Source organism: Otolemur garnettii, unplaced genomic scaffold (assembly GCF_000181295.1).
Source record: "Otolemur garnettii isolate 467f Iridium unplaced genomic scaffold, OtoGar3 scaffold00061, whole genome shotgun sequence".
NCBI classification, from domain to species: Eukaryota; Metazoa; Chordata; class Mammalia; order Primates; family Galagidae; genus Otolemur; species Otolemur garnettii.
This window is the reverse complement of record NW_003852456.1, coordinates 9,781,961-9,804,265: the sequence shown is the minus strand read 5'-3', so window position 1 is coordinate 9,804,265 and position 22,305 is coordinate 9,781,961. Positions and strand designations below refer to the sequence as shown.

The following is a 22,305-nucleotide window of genomic DNA, read 5'->3' as shown; positions in this document are numbered from 1 at the left end:
GAGAGCAGTCCCACTCAGGGCAGGAGAGCGATTCCGAGAGCAGAGGGTGAGTCCGAGGCAGTCCCACTCAGGGCACGAAAGCGAGTCCGAGAGCAGAGAGCGAGTCTGAGAGCAGAGGGTGAGTCTGAGAGCAGTCCCACTCAGGGCACGAGAGCAATTCCGAGAGCAGAGAGTGAGTCCGAGAGCAGTCCCACTCAGGGCACGAGAGTGAGTCCGAGAGCAGAGAGCGAGTCCTAGAGCAGTCCCACTCAGGGCACGGTGCTTTGCACCAGCTGGAAGGTTGATGTTGCAACTGTCTGGTCCATAAAAACTTTTAAAGAAAGGTCTTCCTCCTTGCCAGCCTAACGTGCTATGGTCTTCCTTTAATAAGCATAACAGGGGGATGGTTGAGGCTCTCATCAGGTGAGCTTTGGGGTTTTTTTTGGGGGGGGGGGAGATTTAAGTCTTTTTCGTTTTGTTTTGTTTCTAATTTCAGGTTGATAAGAGGGTACAAATATTTAGGTTATATTGTTTTCAATTTAAGACCTGAAACAATAAAAATTCTAGAAGAAAGTATGGGGAAAACTCTTGATGAAATTGGCCTGAGAAAAGATTTTACCACCCTCGGCAATTGCAGAAACACCAAAAATAAATAAATGGAACTTGATCAATCTAAAAAACTTCTGCACACCTAAGGGCACCACAACTAAACAGATGGCCTTCAGAATGAGAGAAGATATTTGCATGTGATGAATTCTGACAAAGGGCTGATAATTAGAATCTACAGAGAACTCAAACTTATCAATAAGAAAAGAGCAAACAACGCCATTTACCACTGGGCAAGAGATATGAACAGAGCCTTCTCTGAAGATGACAGACAAATGGCCCACATACACATGAAAACATGCCCATCATCATCGTGAGCTTTGTTTTTTGATGTGTTCATTCTCTGATGTGGCTCAGCTGTCAGCAGCCAGGGCTCTGGGAACCCTGCAGGGGGGAGATGTGTTTGAGACAGCTTAAAGAGACACAGAGGTACGGGCCAAGATAATATCAGGATGAATCATAGAGTTAATATTTAAAATATAGACAATAGGAGAATTAGAAAAATACTGGAAAAGTTGACCAACAAATCATCAACAAGCAGGTAGATAGATTTGATATGTACAATTTAAGAGAAAAAAATTTAATGAAATTGACCAGACAAAAATGGTTGCAGCACATAAGATAAGCAAAACACTAATGGTATACTTGATATTAAAGCTTTCCGATCTGAATATCAAGTGACACCTAAGAGGTAAAGGAAAAGTTAGCAAATTCACAACAGAAATTTTTAAATGGCTAATAAACACATGGAAAGCAATAAGCTTCCCTCACAATTAAAGAGTGTGAATTACTATAACAGATACATTATAAGCTGTAAATTGATGATAATTACTTTTCTGAGATAATCTCCATTGTTGGCAAGGTGTGAGGGAAGGGGAAATTAAAGGGACATTTTTGGGGGAAGCAAGTTGGCCAAATGAAACAACAGTTTTAAAAATGCTCTTAAATTTTGAGTCCCATATGTTCATTTATCATGAGGAAAGCAAAAATGTGTTAAAATACACACACAAGCACACAACACACACATACAAACACACACATAAACACACACATAAACACAAACACGCATACAAACACACACATACACACACACACATAAACACGCACATATATAAGCATGAGGATTTTCAACGGGAGTTTTATTTATAATAGTAAAAAGTTCAATGTCAAGAAAAGAAGAAATCAAACAAAATACTATGTCTTAGATATGACAGAGTATCACAAAACAAGTTTTCCCACCCAGTCTCAACAATGAAATGTTATTTTGACACACACAAAAAAATAAGATACCTCTATAGTGGATAAGGAATTTTCAAGTTATTTTAACTTGGCCAGTTAAAATTATCCACTGTCTTGGGTGGTGCCTTTGGCTCAAAAGAGTAGGGCACAAGCCCCATATACCAGATGTGGCAGGTTCAAACCTGGCTCCAGCCAAAAACTGAAAAAAAAAATTATCCACTATTTCCTCCTACTGTTTTGATTCTAATCTCAGCACTCTGGGAGGCCCAGGCAGTTGGATCCTTGAGCTCAGGAGTTGGAGACCAGCTTGAGCAAGAGTGAGACTTGTCTTCACTAAAAATGGAAAAACAGCCGGGTGTGGTGACATTCACCTATAGTCCCAGCTACACGTGAGGCTGAAGTAGGAGGATCACTTGAGAACTGTGAGGTTTCTGTGAGCTAGCCTGAGGCCACAGCCCTCTAGCCTGGGTAACAGAGTAAGATTCTGTCTCAGAAAAAAGTAAATAAATGAATAACAAAATTAAAAATACAAGCTTTCTTCTTTCCCATTACCAAACTATGCATAAATTTAACCTTGTTACTGAGACTCCAAGATCCCAAAGGTCATTTCCCTCAGTGCTGAGCTCAGGGTCAGGCAGGCATAAGAGAATAGACTTGCTTTGTCTCTCTCTCTCTCTTCTCTCTCTCTCTCTCTCTCTCACACACACACACACACTGTTTACTAATTCAAGTTGTATTCCTTAACTATTGGCTCTTGGGCAGGTAAGGTCAGTGACATTAGCATCCTCTATAAAATAAGAGTAGTGATGGTTGCAACACCACCTGGCAGGGTAGAGAAGGCAGCCACACCGGCCCACACAGGCTGAGAAGCACACATCTGGAGAGGAAGCCATCCACGTGGGTGGGTGACAATGGGCACTACACCTGTAGCTTGTGATCTGCCTGCCCTATTTGAAGAAAAGAATAAATATGTTACATTCAGGTCATGTCTTGTTCAGAATAGCCAATTACAAGAGATACAAGATATAATATACAAGATAACAAATGTTATTGGTGTATATTGAGTATTACAATTTTAATGCAATTTAAAAATGTACACACATTTTAGGGGCACCCTCTGCATGTATAGGTGTGTGTATATATACAGGGTGTCCATAAAGCTTGTATGCAATTTAAAAAATGCACATGAACTTAATGGACACCCAATACATTGTTCTTTTCCTCTCTCCTTCCTTCAACCAATAGTGTCACTTGGACAGAAACAATAATGCAGGTTAATATGTGGGGTTTCAATCCACATGCAAAATATCTGAGCTTAGAAATCCAGGACTACATATTAAAAGCAAATAAATACATGCATAGTATGTTCGTCTTTCCCAGAAAGGCTTGGAAGTTTTCACATTCACTCTTGAATTCCACTCATTAAAGAAAACCCAGAAAGTTAATTACACAAGCCTACTGAACACCATCGCTGTTTTTGTGTCACCTTTTGCCACACCATGCCCTGGCATTTGTTTTTAATCAGACATATGGCTGGGGAGTCTGAAAGGCAGGGAGTATGTTTTCAATTGTGCGAGGACCCACCCTGCATCGGTTAGCCCTGTTTTCTGAATCTGCAGCCCTTCCCCAGTTCATTCAGGGTATTGTCATCTTTCTGCTTCTCAAAGGAGTGTCATGACTGGCCAGAGGGATCCCCAGGAAGGGAAGGGCTGTCACCATCAGGGCACCAGACATACCTACAGCAAGCAGTCTGCTCCCAGCCACGTGGCAGGGGGAAGGTCTGGGAACAAAATTAGGTTTTAGCAAAGAAGATTATCCCCAACAAATATCAAACCCCATGCCGATCCCTCGAGCCTAAAAGCACAAAAAAAGTATGAATCAATATTTTCTGCTGGTCTTGTGAACTGCTATATTCTGAAAATCTTTTCATTGTTCCTAGCCTAATAACTTTGTAATTACCCAATGAAGAAATAAAAGAAAACGTGTTCACATGGAAACCACAATGAGTGAAGTGGATAAAGAATTGGGAAACTTGGGTCAGAAGGGAATCAAATTCTCCTCAAAGCTGCCCAGCCAGTGGAACCACTCAGATGACATTAACCTGGTGACAGTTCAGGGATTCCAGACAGACCCTCTCAGTCCACACAGTGGCCTTTTACAGCTGCCGTTCAGAAGCTCAGCATTCAGGAAGGGAGCAGGATAAGTGGAGGGCTGGGTGGGGAAGGCTGCCGTAGCCATAGCCAGTATAAGGTGTGCACCATCCTGGAACATGTTACGAGAAAGTCTTCCCAAGTTAATGCGATCAGTGTTGCGATTCAAATATAAAATGTGCATTTGAAGGGCCTGAAAAATTAGGGGATGGACCTGCACGTTTGGGTGCACTGTTGAGATTTCTGATTCTCCAAAATATCTTTTTTACCACTGCTAAACCTGACAACCCCAGAAAGGGGGAAAACTAATCAAGTCCTGTGTAAAAGGTCAACATAATCCTTTCAGACCTGCCCATTTCTGGATATATACACAATATTTAATTATTTCAACCGGGGGGAAATGGGGAGCTCTTTTACTTGGAAACCAGAAATTATAATTTTTTAAGGCTGTACTATGATTTATTTAGGCTGGATATTTTAGCAAGCAGAACTCAGAAAAACTTTTATGGATACTTTCCTTGATGGAAAAAGCAAGAAAAGCAGCACCGATTTGTGTGTGAGAGAGCAGGCCGACCAAAGCTCCATTTCTGTGGTCTGTGTCTCTGTTTCCATCAGAGTGAAAAAGGCCAGCACAGAGAATGCAGTGACACCACACCAGAAATGAACAAAAATAAGGGGTAGGAAAGCACTTTCAAAAGAGTACTCTCCAAACGTAAGGAACTAGTAATGTTGCGCCATTATTTATAAGTAACCGCGAGAAAGCAAGCATATGTCCTTTGTATTCAAAGACCAGTTGGCCAGGCATATATTTTCCTGACATTTCACTGCAAAATCAAAGACATTCTATAAAAAGCACTTTTAATTAACAGTTCTACTTAAATCCTGGGGCTTTACTTATTCAGTAATTTTTATCACAGAAAAAATAACCACGTGATGCAGTTTGCAGCTATTATAACCATTTTCTTTGGATCATCCGGACCTGCTACTTGTGTTGAAAGGATTTGCATACACCAGCAGACAAAATGCAAAGGATGATGAACTAGCTCAGGCTAAGGAACCTTACTACTTCATGGAATAATGGTTGCATGACAAGCAGAGGCAATCATTCCCAATAATTTGTGGTATTGAGCAATTTATTTATGGATAGGCAATCAGGGGCTGTAAATGGTGATAATACAGAGATGACAAGGGAGTTAAGAATGTTCTAGGCTAGCATGGATGTACACAGAACATCTAATCTAGGAGACAATCTGGCCCTTCCCCTTGGGTGGGACATCTGTCAATTTCTGCAGATATATTGTCTGTTGTCACAACTACCTGGGGGAGATGCTGGTGGCGTCTTGTGGGTAGAGGCTGGAGAATGCTGGTGACTGTATGTCTCTGTGTGTCCATCTGTGTGTAGATGTGTTCTTTGCTTTTTGTGCCATTGATAGGTTTGCCAACCCATAAGAAGAAGTGAATGTTATGAGCCCCTTAGATGTAAAAGCTTTCAAATGTATGCAGCTGTTTCAGGTCACAGTGTGAGCAACAGGGCTGCAGAATAAGAGGAACAGTTACAGCCCCTGGGGGGAGGCGGGGAATGACTTGATTTATATGTAGCTGTTCAAGTTGGGGCTGGAGAGAAAGGGTAGAACCTATCAGCAGCCGAATAACTGTGACTCTAGTATGCAAATACTTAAAAGAGAATCAGCTTCCCCCATTATAAAGATTTATAACTCAAACAATGAGGTTAACTTGATTTTTTTTCCTAAATGCACAGTTACTGGTTTATGGACTCTTATACCATATTTACAAAGTGAAACAAATAAACACAAGAACAAACAATCCTTAACCTTTAAAACACTCATGTGTCCCTATGGAAAAATAGTCACATGTCAAAGGACCCTCAAATGCGTTTTGGATGTCAACATGACAGGTGCCCTAACAGTGTTGGTGCCTCAGAATCAAAATCTTCATGCTATAGGAGTCAGGTGATGATTTTAAGGACCATCATCTTTCTATCACTGCTTCAAATTCCATTTTTTTAATAAAAGAATTTTTAAAAGATGGATTTCCACATAATTAAGGCAATCCCATATGCAAAATGTTTCGAAATTAGCAATTCAGTAAAACACTCTCTAATTTGTAACAAGTTTAAATTATAACATCATGATGGGCAAATGGCCAGAATTCTCTCCTCTGAAAGGCAGCAGAAGTAGTTACCCTTGTGGGTTAATTTTTGTAATTGCATAATAATACGTACATTTAAGTTATAGTGGGGCACAGTTTGAAAGAGAAACTAGTAACCAATTGGCCCTTTCTCCTTTTGTAAAGAAGGAGATGTGTTCAGAATGAATCAGGCATGAATGCATTTCTGAATCTCAGAACCAAAGCATGACTTTTCAAAATGTAGGGATAGCAAAGTAAGATTTTAGAGTCGGCAAAACCTGAGTTTTAATCCTTGCCCTGCCATTTATTTATCTCAGTTAACAGCACTTCTCTGAGCCCCGGCATCCTCATTGGTAAAATGGAAAGCAATTGAAGCAGTGTACACAAAGCACTCAGCCCCCCAGGTGCGTTTTTGTACAAAGTATCTGCCTTCTTTTTTCCTTTCCTTGTTGGTACTATAAGATATTGTTGTGAAGATTTCACAGCTTTTTTATTTCTTTTTTTCCCCTAAAATATTAAGGGGGAACAAATGCTTAGGGTACTGCTTTAGCCCTGATGATAGGTGTGCCTCCATCCAAATAGCATTTGTAATACCCATTAGGTTGGCTTATCCCCCCTCTCCTCCCCTTCCCCTGATTTCTTTCCGCTAAGATTCACGTCCCTCTGTGCACTTGTGAGCCCATCTGTTAGTCTTCACTTGGGAGAACACTCTCTAGTTCCATCTAGATTGTTGTAAAAGGTATTAATTCATTGTTTTTATGGCTGAGAGGTACTCCATAGTGTACATATACTGGTTTTACTAATATTAATCCACTCATGAATTGATGGGCACTTGGGTTGATGCCACCACATGTTTGCAATTATAAATTGTGCTGCAATAAACATCTGTGGGCAGGTGTCTTTCTGATAAAAAGAATGTCTCTTCCTTGAGTGAATACCCACTGGTGGGATTGCTGGATTGAATGGTAGGCCAGCTCTTTGTTCTTGGAGGAGTCTCTGTACTGTTTTCCACAGGTGTTGTACTAGGGTGCAGTCCCACCAGCAGTGTATGAGAGTTCCTTTCTCCCCGCGTCCACACCAGCATGTGTTGATTGTGAGCTTGATGGGGATTGCAGGGAACTTGGAAATTGCTTGGGTAGTACAGACATTTCCCGAGGTTGATGCCACCTCTCCGTGAGCATGGTATGTGTTTCTGTTTGTTTGTATCCTCTGTGCTTTCTTTCCTCAGAACTTTAGAGTTCTGGTAGCAATCTCTCACCTCCTTTGGTTAAGTATTTTTCTCCATATTTGGTCCTCTTTGTCGCTATTGTGACTGGTATTGACAAGTCTCCTGTATGACTCTCAGCTTGCCTGTTATTAATATACATAAATGCTGCTGATTTGTGTAAGCGATTTTGTATCCTGAGACTCTGCTGAATTTATTTATCAATTCCAGCAGACTCTTGCTGGAATCCTAGACATGTGATCTAGACATGTGATCTAGGCATGTGATCTAGGCATGTGATCTAGACATGTGATCTAGGCATGTGATCTAGGCATGTGATCTAGACATGTGATCTAGGCATGTGATCTAGGCATGTGATCTAGGCATTTCTAGACATGTGATCTCAGCGTCAGTGCAGAGCAATGGTTTGACCTCCTCATTCCCGACCTCGACGCCCTTCATATTCCTCTCCTGCCTGATTGCCCCGGCTCAGACTTCTAGCAATTATCATAAATAAACAAAATTGTCAACAAGGTTTTTTCCCCCAAAACACTAGAATAACATGGAAAGTAAAAAAGACTTATTCCAAATCAATGTAAATAAAAATAAGAAAGGCTGACCCAATTTTTTATCAATATAACTAAAAATGTGTAGACCATTATACAGAATCTGAAAGGCCCCATTCAGGGCATCCCACTTTACTCCTACTAGTAAAGAATTAAAAAAGTATTTTACTCTTGTTTCTAACCAATGTCCATTAAAATAAGAGAAAAACTCAATTCAATTCAAGTTAGGAGGAAGGGGAATATGGAAGAGGAGAGAGGAGGAGGGGAGGAGACTGGTGAGCTCCCACATAATGGGCACAATGTAAGGGCACAGCGCACAGCTCCTGGGTGTGGGGCACGGCTACAAGAGGGGCTCTACCTAACAAATGCAACATTATAAACTAGCTGTTTGCACCCTCACATTAACCTGAAATTTAAAAAAAAAAAAAAGGAAAGAAAAAGAAAAAAAAATTACCTCCACTCATTGTCTGAAAAAGTTATGTGCTTGTTTATTTATCCTTTTCAACGGGGAGGGCACGTCATAAAATTAAAGTTTTATGAAGTCAGGTTGTCACTACACTTTCCAAAGTGATTCCTCCTGCTAATGGGATTAGAAATGTCTAGTTCCTTAAGCTCTAAATTTTTCATGTCACCATAGAAATGACAGAAGAAAATATGAAATATTTCTCCTTCTTTCTCTATATTAAGGCATTATAAAAATGCATTTGGGTGCTCGCTTCAGCAGCACATATACTAAAAAATTGGAACAATACAGAGAAGATTAGCATAGCCCCTGCGCAAGGATGACATGGAAATTCGTGAAGTGTTCCATATTTTTTAAAAAAATGCATTTGGTAACAGGAGCACATAAAAAAGGATGGTAACAATGGTTTGAAAAATAAAAAGGATGCTTCTAAATTACTTTGTGAATTCAAAATGCCATGGCATAAATGTCACTTATTAGTCAATAATGCCATCTGGAAAGATGCTGACCCAAGATAGTCATGGATTTCATTTTCAACACATCTTTCTTTAACGTCTGCTTTACAGTGATAACCCTTGGAAACCACATATTTGGAAGAAAAAGCAAGAATAACAAGGAGGGTCGGGGGGGAGAAAATGAAAGAGGAGGAGAGTGCCCACAGAGCTATTAGGAAGCCTCTGAAGCAACTTCCTCTCGGCTTGAATATCACGAGAGAAGACACAAACTTTCTCACGTATTAAAATCAGACTTTCTGCAGAAATAACAGAAACTTTAATATAGAAAGTTTTTAAAGTTTCAGAAGATGTAGGGAAACCAGCAGGTAATTTCGCTCTTTAGCTTTGCCCAGACTCTTCCTTACAGAAAGAGCCTTTCAGCTATTGATAAGCTCAGTTACGGCTATGTCATAATTTTTGTGTCTATGTGACCAGGCGTGGCAGAATCATTAAGGCTTTACAATTGTAGGACGCATCTAACAGTGGGTTACCTTGCATGCTTTGTCAGTCCGAATGAATGCTGTGAGCAGATAAACACGCTAAATGGCCATCATTAGAGTCTCCTGATCAATACTTTATTGGGTCTTTTGAGCCAGGTGCACTAAACAGCACTCTCCTGCTCCTAATCAGGCAGAGCATATGCGATGCAGATTCAGTGGTGGTGATAATGAACTTGTCTTAAGCATTTTCCCAAGACTGTACTGCTAGCATTATTAGGACTTCGCTGAATAGGAGAATTTTGTTGCTTAGTAACACAAATATTGTGATGCAGGCGGCAGAGGGCTACTTTTCTTTTCGCAAAATTGTGACTCCCTGATCTACTTTCCATCCAACAAGAGCAGAGTCCTGGCTCAGGGTGCAGCTCCTCCTGCAGTGTGACCAGCCTGCCTGTGTGCCCAGCCACGTACGGTCCCAAACACATTCGAGTAGGAATCTTTGTCTTTAATACCTTTGACTCTCTTATCTCTTTTTTATCAGTTTCTTCCCTAAAATTGAAAGTGTTATTGTCACAACACCATGGTCCAAGTTTAATTGTCCAAAAACCTCCTCCAAACAGGTGGGCTCTCTGGTCGTTTTGAGAGACTGAAAAAGCAGCCAGAAGAAGCACTACCAGCCCCTTGGTCAGGGCGGCTCTGTCTACAGACATTGCTACCACCTGCCTCTCCCTCTCGGGGTGGTGAAATCATTCTGAGTTGCACCAAGAAGGTAGAAGTCATACGTGCTTGTACTTCCTGTGACCTGGCAAGAACTCTTTCATTAAAAACTCAAGGTGGAAAACCAGTATTATTAGATTAATGGACTGTGCACTGGCCCTAAGAGAAAGGAGTAATTATGTTAAGTAAGCCATATCAACTTAACCTTTTTTGAAGTACAAAAAAGAAAAAAAACACCATATGAGGGAACTTGCCAAAATCCCACAATCAAGATCTGGCCAAAAACTCCATTGTGAATGATGCAAATGACACATCAGTTTTGGGTAAGCTTACTTAATAGCTGTTTACTCAAGAAATTAATATAGATTAATCATTTCTGTCTTATTGAGAGAACAACTAATTATCAGGATACTCCAGAAGGTCAGGTGCTTGTGAGCTTTTTTAATAAAATGGAATGTTATTATAAAAGTGGTATAACAAAAATAAAAGAAATGAGTGATAGAAATATTCATCACGCTAAAACAATACAGTTACATTTTGGCAAACTTCTTTCATGTTTTCTCGTGAAGCATTATACATTCAATTTTGCATTGTATATTTACTTAATATTAAAAAGTATATATTATCCCAAAAATATATGTAATCCCATAACGATTACTTTTAATGATGTCCATTTAGTGAATGTAACATACTTTGTTTAACTGGTCCTTAATGTTGGGTTTAAATTGTTTACATTTTAAAAATATTTTTAAAGGTTAAATGCAGCACCCTATGAATATAATTTCTGTATATGTTAAATGACTTCCTTCAGAAATAGTCCCAGAAGTAGAATTACTATATTCACCATTATAAGAATTTTTAAAAAATCTTTTCAATGTCTCTCAAGATTTATTTTTAACTCTTTTTCTGATTATAAAAGTATATATTCTCCCCACTTTTAATTTTGAAAAATCCACAAACTATTAAAATAAAAAAATACTTGCAATATCTTAGCCTGCAAATGAAACTATTTTAATATTTAGATACATATCATTTCAATTTTTCCTTTGCAGATGTTTTTTTCCCCAAGATTAAAATGATAAAATATGCTTAGTTTTAGACATCTGCATTGTATACTTTTAATTATGATGAACGTTTCCAATATAACCTAAAAAGTTTCGGAAGTAAAATTTAATTACTGATCTTTACATATGAATATATTTAATCACTCCCTTCTTATTGGATATCCAGATGACATTGAAATAAATTCAAAGTATTAAGTAAAACATGGTGAGCATTGTGTCACATACATCTCCAACAGTATCACTTGAGGAAAAGATCTTAGGTTCTTACACCAGAGTGTTGACATGTTAAGACGCTTGCTGTGTTTATTGTTTGCCAGTTTGTTTTTTTTTTACAAGCGTTTGCTTCTGAGGTTGCAACACTTAATTTGAAACACAAACACACACAAATGTGCTGCCATTATTTGGAATTCTTAAAATCTGTGATAATCACTCTTTGGAAACACATGGGGTCTATCATAAAATAAACCACAATTATATAATTTGCAAAGCAGTTTAGTGTCTAGAGAAGGTAAGCAAAAATATTGTGAGTTTAGGTTTAAACAAAGAGCTATGTATGTTTGGATCAGTAAAAAGATTTGTGGAGGGTTTCATAGAGGGCCTTACCCAGGAGGAATACTCTGAGCACTTCCCCAGCGCTAATGAGAGGAGAGACCGAGAGAGACGGTAGAGAGGGGGGAAGGAGCTGATGGGGCGACTTAAACTGTTTAGCATGTGAGCACATTAGAATTTTATACCAAAGAAAAGGGGGGAAATTACATTTTTTGCAGGTAAGGGTTTAAGTTTAAGGTATCAAACTCCAACATTAAATCTTGAGCAATCAATCAGTGGCTGAAGGAAGTATTTTATAGTATTTTCTAGGCCTTCTTATCACTCAGACTCCCTTCGCCTGCTAGATATTTTAAGTGACAGTCATCATCAAGAACTGTAAATCTTCCTTTCCTTTTAACATTAATATTAATCTTGATCTTGCTACCAAAATAGGTTATCAGAAATGTCTCCTGTCTAAACTCTAAAAGATAAAATTAAGCTATGTTTTTCTAGAAAGAATGATCTGGAAGACTGCTCTATTTAGAAAGAATGATCTGGAAGAATGCCCTATTCAGAAGCCGTTGGCAATTCTTCAGCTGACTCATAAAGTCAGCCCAACTGTCCCACAGTTTAGTATAAAATTGTGGATTCCACAGCTATATCCACAACAAAAGTTCAAGAGGCCTCAGCCCCACCAAAAAACAATATGTACACAGGTAGATGCTCTCTTGGTGGAAGAGAGGAGAGGGATTTGTGACAGAGAGAAAGATCCACTGTAGCCGCCTAAGTTCCTCTGGACGTGTACAATCCATGTGACATCAGGGAAGAAAAACGCTTCTGATTGTACATCAGCGTCACATAGAAAGTCACATTCGTGTTGCCTGAGCCCTGGAATCCACGGATCCTCACTTATCTACTAATGCTGTTTCTATTCCATCCAGTTAACTTTGCGTCATGCAGATTCAATTGCAGCATTCCCGAATGTTACAGAGGAGTACTGGGGCCACTACAAAATAATAAAATAAGAGCTGGACGGCTCGGCACCTGTAGCTCAGCAGCTAGGACGCCAGCCACATACACTGAAGGTGGCAGGTTCGAGCCCAGGCTGAGCTTGCCAAAAAGCAATGACAACTACAACAAAAAATAGCCAGGCATTGTGGCGGGTACCTGTAGTCCCAGCTACTTGGGAGGCTGATGCAAGAGAATCGCTTAAGCCCTAGTTTGAGGTTGCTGTGAGCTGTGAGGGCAACTCTATCTTCAAAAATAAATAAGTAAATGAATAAGAACTAGACTTTTTAAACAGGGGGCCATTTCACTGTCCCTCACACTGTTGGAGGGCTAGACTGCAGGCCCTGGGATGAGTCAGCTGCTAAGCAGGACAGGCAGCAGTGGCAAAAACACCCGGCGGGCCAGATAAATGTCCTTGGCAGGCCGCATATGGCCCACGGGCCGTAGTTTGAGGACACCTGAACTAGATGATGGATAGATGGATGTGTCTACAAAATTGCTCACATCTATTAAGCTTCTAAGCTGTGGGGGGAAAAATTGACTTGCTGGGCCTTACTTACTCAACCAAGCTTTCCTGAGAAGTGAAACATAGGACTGGGCTTTCAATAAGAAAGGTGAAAATAATGATGCCTTGCAAACATCCAACCAAGGAATGGGCTCCCTGCTGGTGGCATCAAATCAGTCTCTCTTCTAAAGAATCAATATTGTCCAGGTAGCTGGTATGTTCCTGGTGCACAGGTGTAGAAGCCTGGAGAAACTTGTATTTAGAATTGACAAACAACAAAACTATAGTCTTTCTTACTTCTAAAACACAGCCTCAAATTCCTGACAGTGTCTGATCCATCTCACTCATTTATCTGAGATCAAAACCAGAAACAGCCTATGAAAGCATTTTATATTTTCAGTCTAAATTCTGCAGACTTCTAGAGGTTTCACTGTGACTTAATTAATCTGAGTTGACTTTGGTTAATTTTTACTTTTACTTGGCATTCTTCAACTCCTGCTGATTCCTCTGTATCATATTCTTCTTGTGCTTTGAATTAACCATGTTCATTATGTTATATTTCCCTTTGCATCTTTATTATCTTAGTTTAAACTACTTAGTGGTATTTAACCTATACTTTAGAGTATTAATTGGTGTGTGTGAGACACCCGTTTTTTTTTTTGTTTGTTTGTTTGTTTTTTTTTTGAGACAGAGTCTCACTCTGTTATCCTGGGTAGAATACCCTAGGTCATAGCTCACAGCAACCTCAAACTCCTGCACATGGGCAGTCCTCCTGCCTCAGCCTCTAGAGTAGCTGAGACTATAGGCATCCACCACCATGCCAGGCTAGTTTTAGTAGAGATGGTGTCTCACTCTTGCTCAAGCTGGTGTCCAACTCCTGAACTCAAGCAATCCACTCACTTTGGCCTCCCAGAGTGATGAGTTTATAGGCATGAATGACTGAGCCTGACTAGAAATGGCATAAACATCCCTTAATTGAATACCAATGGTAAAAGGGATCATCATTTAAAGATAGACAGATAATAGGTAAATGATAGATGTAAGCATTGTTTTAGTTATCAATAATTTTTTTTTGCTGTCAGTAATCATTAAGTCTCATACTTATTTGTAAAAATGAAGACCTAATAATAAAAAAGTTACCACCCAGGATTTCAGAAGCTCATGATCATTATCGCCACCTAATTCCAAGTTCACCCTCTGAAGTAGGTGAGCATTTATGGGGTCTGTGTGTTCCGCCCAGGCCACCCCCACACTTCTCAGCAAGGACAGAATGGTTCTGTACATCTCTCCCTACATAAAGCAAAGAGACCGAGGATAGTCTTCAGAATAAACTCAGATTTTCCCAACAAAGACTGTTCACTAAAAGAAAGAAAAGTATAGAAAAATAACCATGCAGAAGAGAGAAAAGGAGTCACCTTTTCAGGACACATTTCAGAGCTGAGCTGTTTCAGCAATGACATCTGAGAAAGAAAAGAAAAACCACTGAAGGAATTAAACCTCTTTAAGACCGGACTGGTGACAACCAGCATTCACTAATAGCATGATGGCAGATGGGACTGGACTGGCCAGAATGAAGAATGAGAAGGACAGCTCATTAGAAAGTTGGGGCAGATGAAATAGTCCATAGAGATTTGCCTCTGTTGCTGCCCCTTCCCACCTCCCATCCACTTATTAAACATTTTTTTTTTAGTTTGAGCGTATTCTTCCAGTCCCTAAGCTTATTTTAATGTGTATAGCATTATAAGGGAATTTTTAGGTTTTAGACAAGAAAGAACTCATTCCCAGATGAAACTGTTGGATATTTTATAGCTAATCTCTCCTGCCCTGAAAACCATATTTTGCTTATTTGAAGTACTTTATCCATTCCTTGTCTATGATGCAAAAAAAAAAAAAAGAAGAAGAAGAAGAAAAAGAAGAAGCAGCTCTTTTGCCTTTTGTGCCTCCCTGAAAAAGTCTGTACTTTAAATTTGCTTAACAAGGGTGGCTGTCTCTGTGGGTACTTCCAATAGCTCCAACAGATGGAAAAGAACCTAAACTATTAATAAATAGTACTGAGAATAGTGATTTAAACATCCAGATAACACAACGTGCTTTAAAGATCCTGAGCTCCAATTGTAATTAAAAATGAGTGTAGAGAAGCATGTTCAATACTCTTCTGGATACACAAAGGCAGCCAGAGCACAGAAACCTTCCTGTCCTTCCAGATTCTAATGTCACAGAGTCTCAAAAAGTACATATATTTTTATTGCAATTGTTGCTAGTCTAAGGTGACAATTTTCCTGTCAAGGAAAGGATAAATGTTTCCATCTAAGGATCAGGCTACAGCTCACAGACCCCAGTAGGAAGAGAACAGTGCCAAGGAATTACTGCAGGAGTCAGCCTGCATTTTCAAAGCCCATAAATAATGCAGCAGGAGAGCATATTTGGGAAGGAATTTATCGGCCATGGCTTCATCCATATGTAGTGGTGGGAATGTCACTCTGGCTGTTTTGCTGGTGGGGCGTTTGCATTCACTTGATGATTTACATACTGATGAGGCCAGGAGAATCCAGATCTATGTTCCTAGACAGTGCTTTTCTAATGCTGTGCAACTCCCGTCTATTCTCTTGAAAAGCAGTTAATAAATCAGAGATGCAGAATTTTTGTGTGTGTAAAACAGTCTCACTCTGTCACCCTGGGTACAGTGCTGTGTCTTCACAGCTCACAGCAACCCCAAACTCTTGGGCCCAAGTGATCCTCCTGCCTCAGCCTCCCAGGTAGCTGAGACTATAGGAGCCCATCACCATGCCCACCTAGTTTTTCTATTTTTAGTAGAGATGGGGTCTTGCTCTTGCTCAGGTTGGTCTTGAACTTCTCAGCTCAGGCAATCCACCCATCTGGCCTCCCAGAGTGGTGGGATTATATTTGATCATTTCTTTAAACCCACCCCCTCTAGAACCCTTCTGTGAAGGATGTGGTGACCCAGAAGATGAGCCACATGTCTAAGATGACCAGACGTCCTGCTTTTGGCAGAACAGTCCAATTTGTGCCACATCCTGTGGTGTTTTTAAAAAGTCCCAATTTTTGGAAAGAATGCACGGCAAGCTAGGGAATGGTGGGACAACGGGAAGGGAATATACAGTTTTCGGCTGCTGAAAAGGTTAACATAACTCCATTTGGGAATGAAGAGGTTAATGTAACTTTATTTGGAAATGAAAAGGCTAATGTAAACTCCCTACTCCCCTCTTGGGCAAGGTCACCCAGGTGGACTGGCACCCTACTCCTTTGAGCCACAGGTGCCACTCTATATATAATTTTTTTAATGTATTATATTTGTAAATTGTACTTATGTTGAAATTTAAAAAACATATATTACAATACTATTTTTGCGTTCTATGAAAATTTTTGTTACTCCACATATACCAAATTTTTAATTAAGAACCCTCCCGCCCCACCCATCAATGGTGTCCCGCTTTACCAATGTTAAAATCTGGTCACCTTACACATGTCATCAGTTCTTAGAACGGGACCACTACAGCAGCTCTAATACTGATAGGGGAGGTGCATTTCAGAAAATTCTGGGCAATTACGTCTCAAGAGTTCTACAATTGATTTGAGGTATTTTGAAATGAGATGGTTTCTCAGAAATAAGGCACACTTTACCTGATCACCACTAATCTGTAAGTGCCACTTAGCTTGCCTTGGAGGCTTCTGTCCTGGGAAATGCCTGTGACCTTTTCCCCCAGTCCATGTGTACCAAGCTCTCCAAAAACCCATTGTGCCGTATCTCTGTACTTTCTCCTCTAAAATCACAGAAGTGGTGGCTCCGCTCTCCCTCCTCGGTCAGCACATACTTCCCCTCAATCTCTACAGTGGGGAGATGGCTTTTCTTCACCTTTTTGTATTATACTTTTTCTGGTGACAATGGAATGGGTGGACCAGTGTGAAGCCCTGGTCTGAACCCAGGGAAATTGAGGTGAGTGTACCCACCTACCCAGTATTAGAGAAGCCCTCTGAGAATGATTTTTATTTCCCCTTTTCTTTTGGGTTGCTCAGAGGATAAAAGACAGTGCAGGAGGGGAGGGAGATCCCGCAGATAACACAGCCCAATCTCAGGGTCTGTGCTTAGAGCACAGAGACTTCTTTCTCCTTTTTGAGACACACCTATTAAACTGATAACATCCATCCTATCAAAAAGACAGTAGAAGCTTTTGACTACTTAATTCCCTGATAGACTCATAAGTACATGGCTGAGAAGTCACAAAAGGTTATTCAGCAGAGCTCTTGAGATGAGAGGTTAGAATCAGACCAGTTAGAATCAGTTCCCCCATCAAACTCGTGCCTGAATTATTCACAGGTGCACCTCTGGCCCTTATCTGACTTTCTTGGAGAGGTTGTATCTTCCTTTTCTCCAAGGAAAGATCAATATTTAATACATGCTGTGACTATCTGTTGGTGTGTGAGTGTTCATTCCCAGCATGTTTCTCAGGAGAGACTGCAGAAGTAATTTTTTTTTAATTTCCCATTTATTAAGGCAGGATGGGTCAAAAACAAAGGTGGGGTGAAGGGAGGTTTCACTCAATTGAGTGAGCTTGTGGGGAGTTACTGTCTCACCTTTACATTAGGTGATGGGATTCATTGGAAATCAGAGAGGCAAGCTCGTCCCCCAAATCCAGACCTGTGATGGGAAATGGTATTAAGGAAGTGGTGAGTTATGTATTTTAAAAATTATATAATTCAAAGATTTGAATATGCAAGTTGGAATGTTACAGTATGTATTTTAAAATGTTCATGTGGAGAACTAATGCACAGGCATGAGCCAAATGTCAAGAGACACCAGAATTTACATGGTGAAAATAAGTTTCCTTCCTCCTCATCTCCCAGGCCTTCAGTTTCCCTCTCTGAAGGTGAACACTGTGGGTAGGTTCTTCTGCCCTTCCAAAGATCAAAAAGCCTTTAGGAAGATTAAATGACTCGAGAATTCTAAGTAGGTCAAATTCTGTGTGTTTATTTGCAACCGCATAGGATGTTTGCAATCCCCACGTGGTGGCATTTTCTGTTAACTAAGTAGACCAATAAAACACCATGACAGTGACCCACTGATATCACATAAAGCAAATTAGCTAGAAAATTTTTTGAGAAAACGCACTGGAGCTGGGTGAGGTGGCTCACATCTGTAATTCCAGCACTCTGGTAGGCTGAGGTGGGAAGATCCTTTGAGCTCAGGAGTTCGAAACCAGGCTGAGCAAGATCAAGACCTCGTCTCTACTAGAAAGAGAAAAACTAACTGGGCATGGTGGCAGGTGCATGTAGCTCCAACTACTTGGGAGGCTGAGGCAGGAGGATCACTTGAACCCAAGAATTTGAGGTTGCTGGGAGCTATGACGCCACAGCATTCTACCCAGGGTGACAGAGTGAGAGTCTGACTCAAAATAAAAAAAGAGAGAGAAACTGCACTGGTCTGGATGTCACACTTGTTTCACTTTATCCTCAGATATTGTTCATATAGGGTATGGGGGTTTGATTTTAATACTCAGAATTAATTGGCTAAAATTCATACCTAGCTAGAAATTCAGATTTGCTCTTTCAAAAGCCCTATTTTATAAATAGGTTTTCATTAAAAAAAAAATGTTAATGGTCATCCTCATTGTTTTAATGATCAGTTAGCAGACCAGCAAAGAATCGATTTCTAGGTCTTTCTATAGGTCCGAAATCAGCACCTGCCCGGCCTGCTCTCTTGCTGGGATTAGCACATACCAGCTTCCCTGCCTCAGGGGTGTTGGGTTCAGCCTTTCTTGTTTCATTTGCCGAACTGCCTCCCAATCTCACCACTGATGGAAATAAAACTTATTTTTCTCCCTTTACTTTTCCCAAGTCCCCTCTTACCTATCTTCCTACTGACAAATGGGAAGTCTTTGAAGATGTAACTATTGATCATTAGCTGTCCTGGGGGAATAGCATTGTAGTTGTGCTGTGGAAAGAAATCACCCCTGCTTTGCTGGGCACAGCCCGGGGAGTCACAAGGCCCAGATGTCTCCCTGGACGTGTCAGGAAGACCACCTGGGCCTCCTGAAACACAGAAGGGTTGTTTCCAAGCCCCCAGTGAACAACGGGGATCCATTCTTAAAAGCCGTGAGACAGAGAAGTAAAAACACTGGGTCTGAGACTGAACAGAGAAAGGACATTTTGTCAGTCTGGGTGAAATAGAAGTTGCAATCATCCACAGTGACACAACGGACAAAGTGTTTGAGTCTTGATAGCCAAGGAGAATTGTCTAGACAATATTATCTTTGGTAATTTCAGATCAGCTTAAATTTAAAGTTTAAATTTAAATTGCCTGGGTTTGGTGGCTCTCACTAATAAACCTAGCACTCTGGGGAGGCCAAGGCTGGAGGATTTCTAGAGCTCAGGAGTTTGGACCAGCCTGAGCAAGAACAGAACCCAGTCTCTACTAAAAGTAGAAAAACTAGCTGGGTGTGGTGTTGGTTACCTGTACTCCCAGCTATTGAGGAGGCTGAGACAGGAGGATCGCTCAAGCCCAGGAGTTTGAGGTGGCTGTGAGCTATGATGCCACAGAACTCTACCCAGGGGGACAGAGTGAGACTCTGTCTCAAAAATAATAATAATTTAATTAAGGTGCAAGGCAATTAAATCAGCCAAATTCCACTTTTTTTGGTTCCGAGCAAGATTAACTTGTGTTAGTTTAAATATTTTAAACCTTCCAACTATCATTTAAAGCTCCGTACAAATTACTTCTGTGTATTTACTTTTCACGTGAGTCCTGACAGGGGTGAGGAAACCAAAGTGGTAAAATGTATGTGCCCAGATTTTTACCAGATTTAACCAAAACTTAAAGTTCCTGACTTAATTTATCTCTTCTTTGCAGTAGACTAAAATACTTTCAGTGACAAGAAGCTGGAAAGAAAATCCTGGAGGTAATTCCGAGCAGAAATGACAACTTCTAAGAATGAATAAGCATATGATTTCAGTTAAAAAGCACAGATTCGGTGTTTAAGATTGGATGTTTCTCTTTCATAGAGCCTCACTACCTACCATGTTCTACCTTTTTTTTTAAAAGCCAAGAATAAACCTGAACCTTCCTTCCATGACAACCCTTACAATTACTGTTTGATTAATGGCTCGTTCTATCATAAGGTGAGGCCCAATTATGCAGCAACATTTCACTCATTGTGCAGAGAGGTAATGGCACAGCACATTAGTTTGAGAACAGAGAATGGGTTGCTTTTTAATAAGATAGATGTTTCTTCCCACATTTCCCTTTCTCCTTTCCCAAGTAAACTTCAATATGTGCTTGGGTTGACCTGGCCATAGGGATTTAAAAATAAAAAGTCCATATATTCTACCAGCAGCCACAAACTCTTCACTGCCACAAATAACCACTCCAAAGATTGTTTGAATTACTGTTAGGAAAATCATTCTCCTTTGTCATGATTGCTGTCAGCAAGTGTTAGTAATTGTACCTTTTTACAGAGGGGATTTCAGCACCTTAACCTGTTACTAACTGAGTCTGATGGTTGCAGCCATTCCAGAAAAATTTAAAAGGTACACTTGCTTTTCCAGCATTGGCAATGGAGAGCTGCAGGGTTTCCCCTTGATTAGATGTCTTGCTTCATATTAATGGGAAGGGACATTTGAATGTGATCATAATGAGTCCACAGGTGTCACTTCAGGCACACACAGTCTGCTAGATTCTCCCTTGACATGGCTGGAAGCCAGGAGCATGATGTGATGGCACCCACCTCCGGCCAGCACCAGGTGCCTGCCACTAAGGGAAGGAAGCTGAAGCTCCCAGATGTTAGAAAGTAGAGTTTCGGTGGCACAAAAATAGAGACATAGACATATGGAACAGAATAGAAAAAAATAGAGATGAAACCAGCTTCCTATCACCATCTTATCTTTGATAAACCAAACAAGAACATACACTGGGGAAAAGAATCCCTGTTCAATAAATAGTGCTGGGAGAACCAGATAGCCACATGTAAAAGACTGAAACTGGACCTGTACCTTTCACCACTTACAAAAATTAACTCAAGATGGGTACAAGATTTAAATCTAAGATATAAAATGACAAAAATCCTAGAAGAAAGTGTGTAGAAACCTCTTGAGGGTGTCGGCAGGGGGAAAGATTTTATAAAGACTTTAGTGGCAATCAGAGCAACAAAAATAAACAAATGGGTTTATTTCTGTACAGCTAAGGACACAACAATGAAAGCAAAAAGACAACCTTCAAACTAGGAAAAGATATTTGCATGTAATAAATCTGACAAAGGGTTGATAACTAGGATCTACAGAGAACTCAAATTAATCAACAGAAAAAAAAGAGTAAACAATCCCATCTATCACTGGGCAAGAGACACAAATAGAACCTTATCTGAAGAACACAGGAAAAAATGCTTATCATCCCTAACCATCAAAGAAATGAAAATCAAAACCACCCTGAGATATCATCTAATCCCAGTGAGAATGCCCCATATCACAAAGTCTCAAAACTGAAGATGCTGGTGTGGATGAGGAGAGAAAGGACATTATTTTTACTGCTGGTGGGACTGCAAACTAATACAAACTCTTTGGAAATAAATATGGAGAATCTTCAAATAATTCAACTTAGACCTCCCATTTGACCTTGCAATCCCACTATTAGGCATCTACCCAGAAGAAAAAAATCCCATTTTATCATAAAGACATTTGCACTGGATTGTTTATCAAAGTTCAATTCACAATCACCAAGATGCGGAAAAAACCTCATGTTAAGCTCACATACCACAGCTTGTTAATCCAGGAATGGAGTACTATTCAGCCATAAGAAAGATGGAAGCTTTACAACATTCATGTTTACCTGGATGGAGTTGAAACACATTCCTCTTAGTAAAGTATCACATGAATGGAAAAGCAAGTATCCAATGTATTCAACACTAATATGAAACCAATATTCAAACAACTATACCCCTACATGAAAGAAAAACACAGGTGTAGTCTCTCAAGGGGGTGGGGAGAGGAGGAAGGAGGGAGAGCAACTGGTGAGATCTCACCTGATGTGCACAGTGTGCGGGTGCTCAGCATGCCCCCTGGTGGGCGAAATCTCACCTGATGTGCACAGTGTGAGGGTGCTCAGCACGCCCCCTGGTGGGTGAGATCTCACCTGATGTGCACAGTGTGCGGGTGCTCAGCACGCCCCCTGGTGGGTGAGATCTCACCTG

At 40.3% G+C, this 22,305-nt stretch overlaps 1 protein-coding gene and 1 non-coding gene across 2 annotated transcripts in view; both read left to right on the top strand.

Annotated features, from left to right (window-relative positions):
• The window catches only part of GALNTL6 (polypeptide N-acetylgalactosaminyltransferase like 6), a 641,250-nt gene that overhangs the window by 492,322 nt on the left and 126,623 nt on the right, over nucleotides 1–22,305 (top strand). The window lies entirely within an intron of this gene.
• LOC111726335 lies at nucleotides 8,601–8,709 on the top strand. Its single transcript, XR_002774140.1, has one exon. It is a non-coding gene; the product is annotated as a U6 spliceosomal RNA (small nuclear RNA).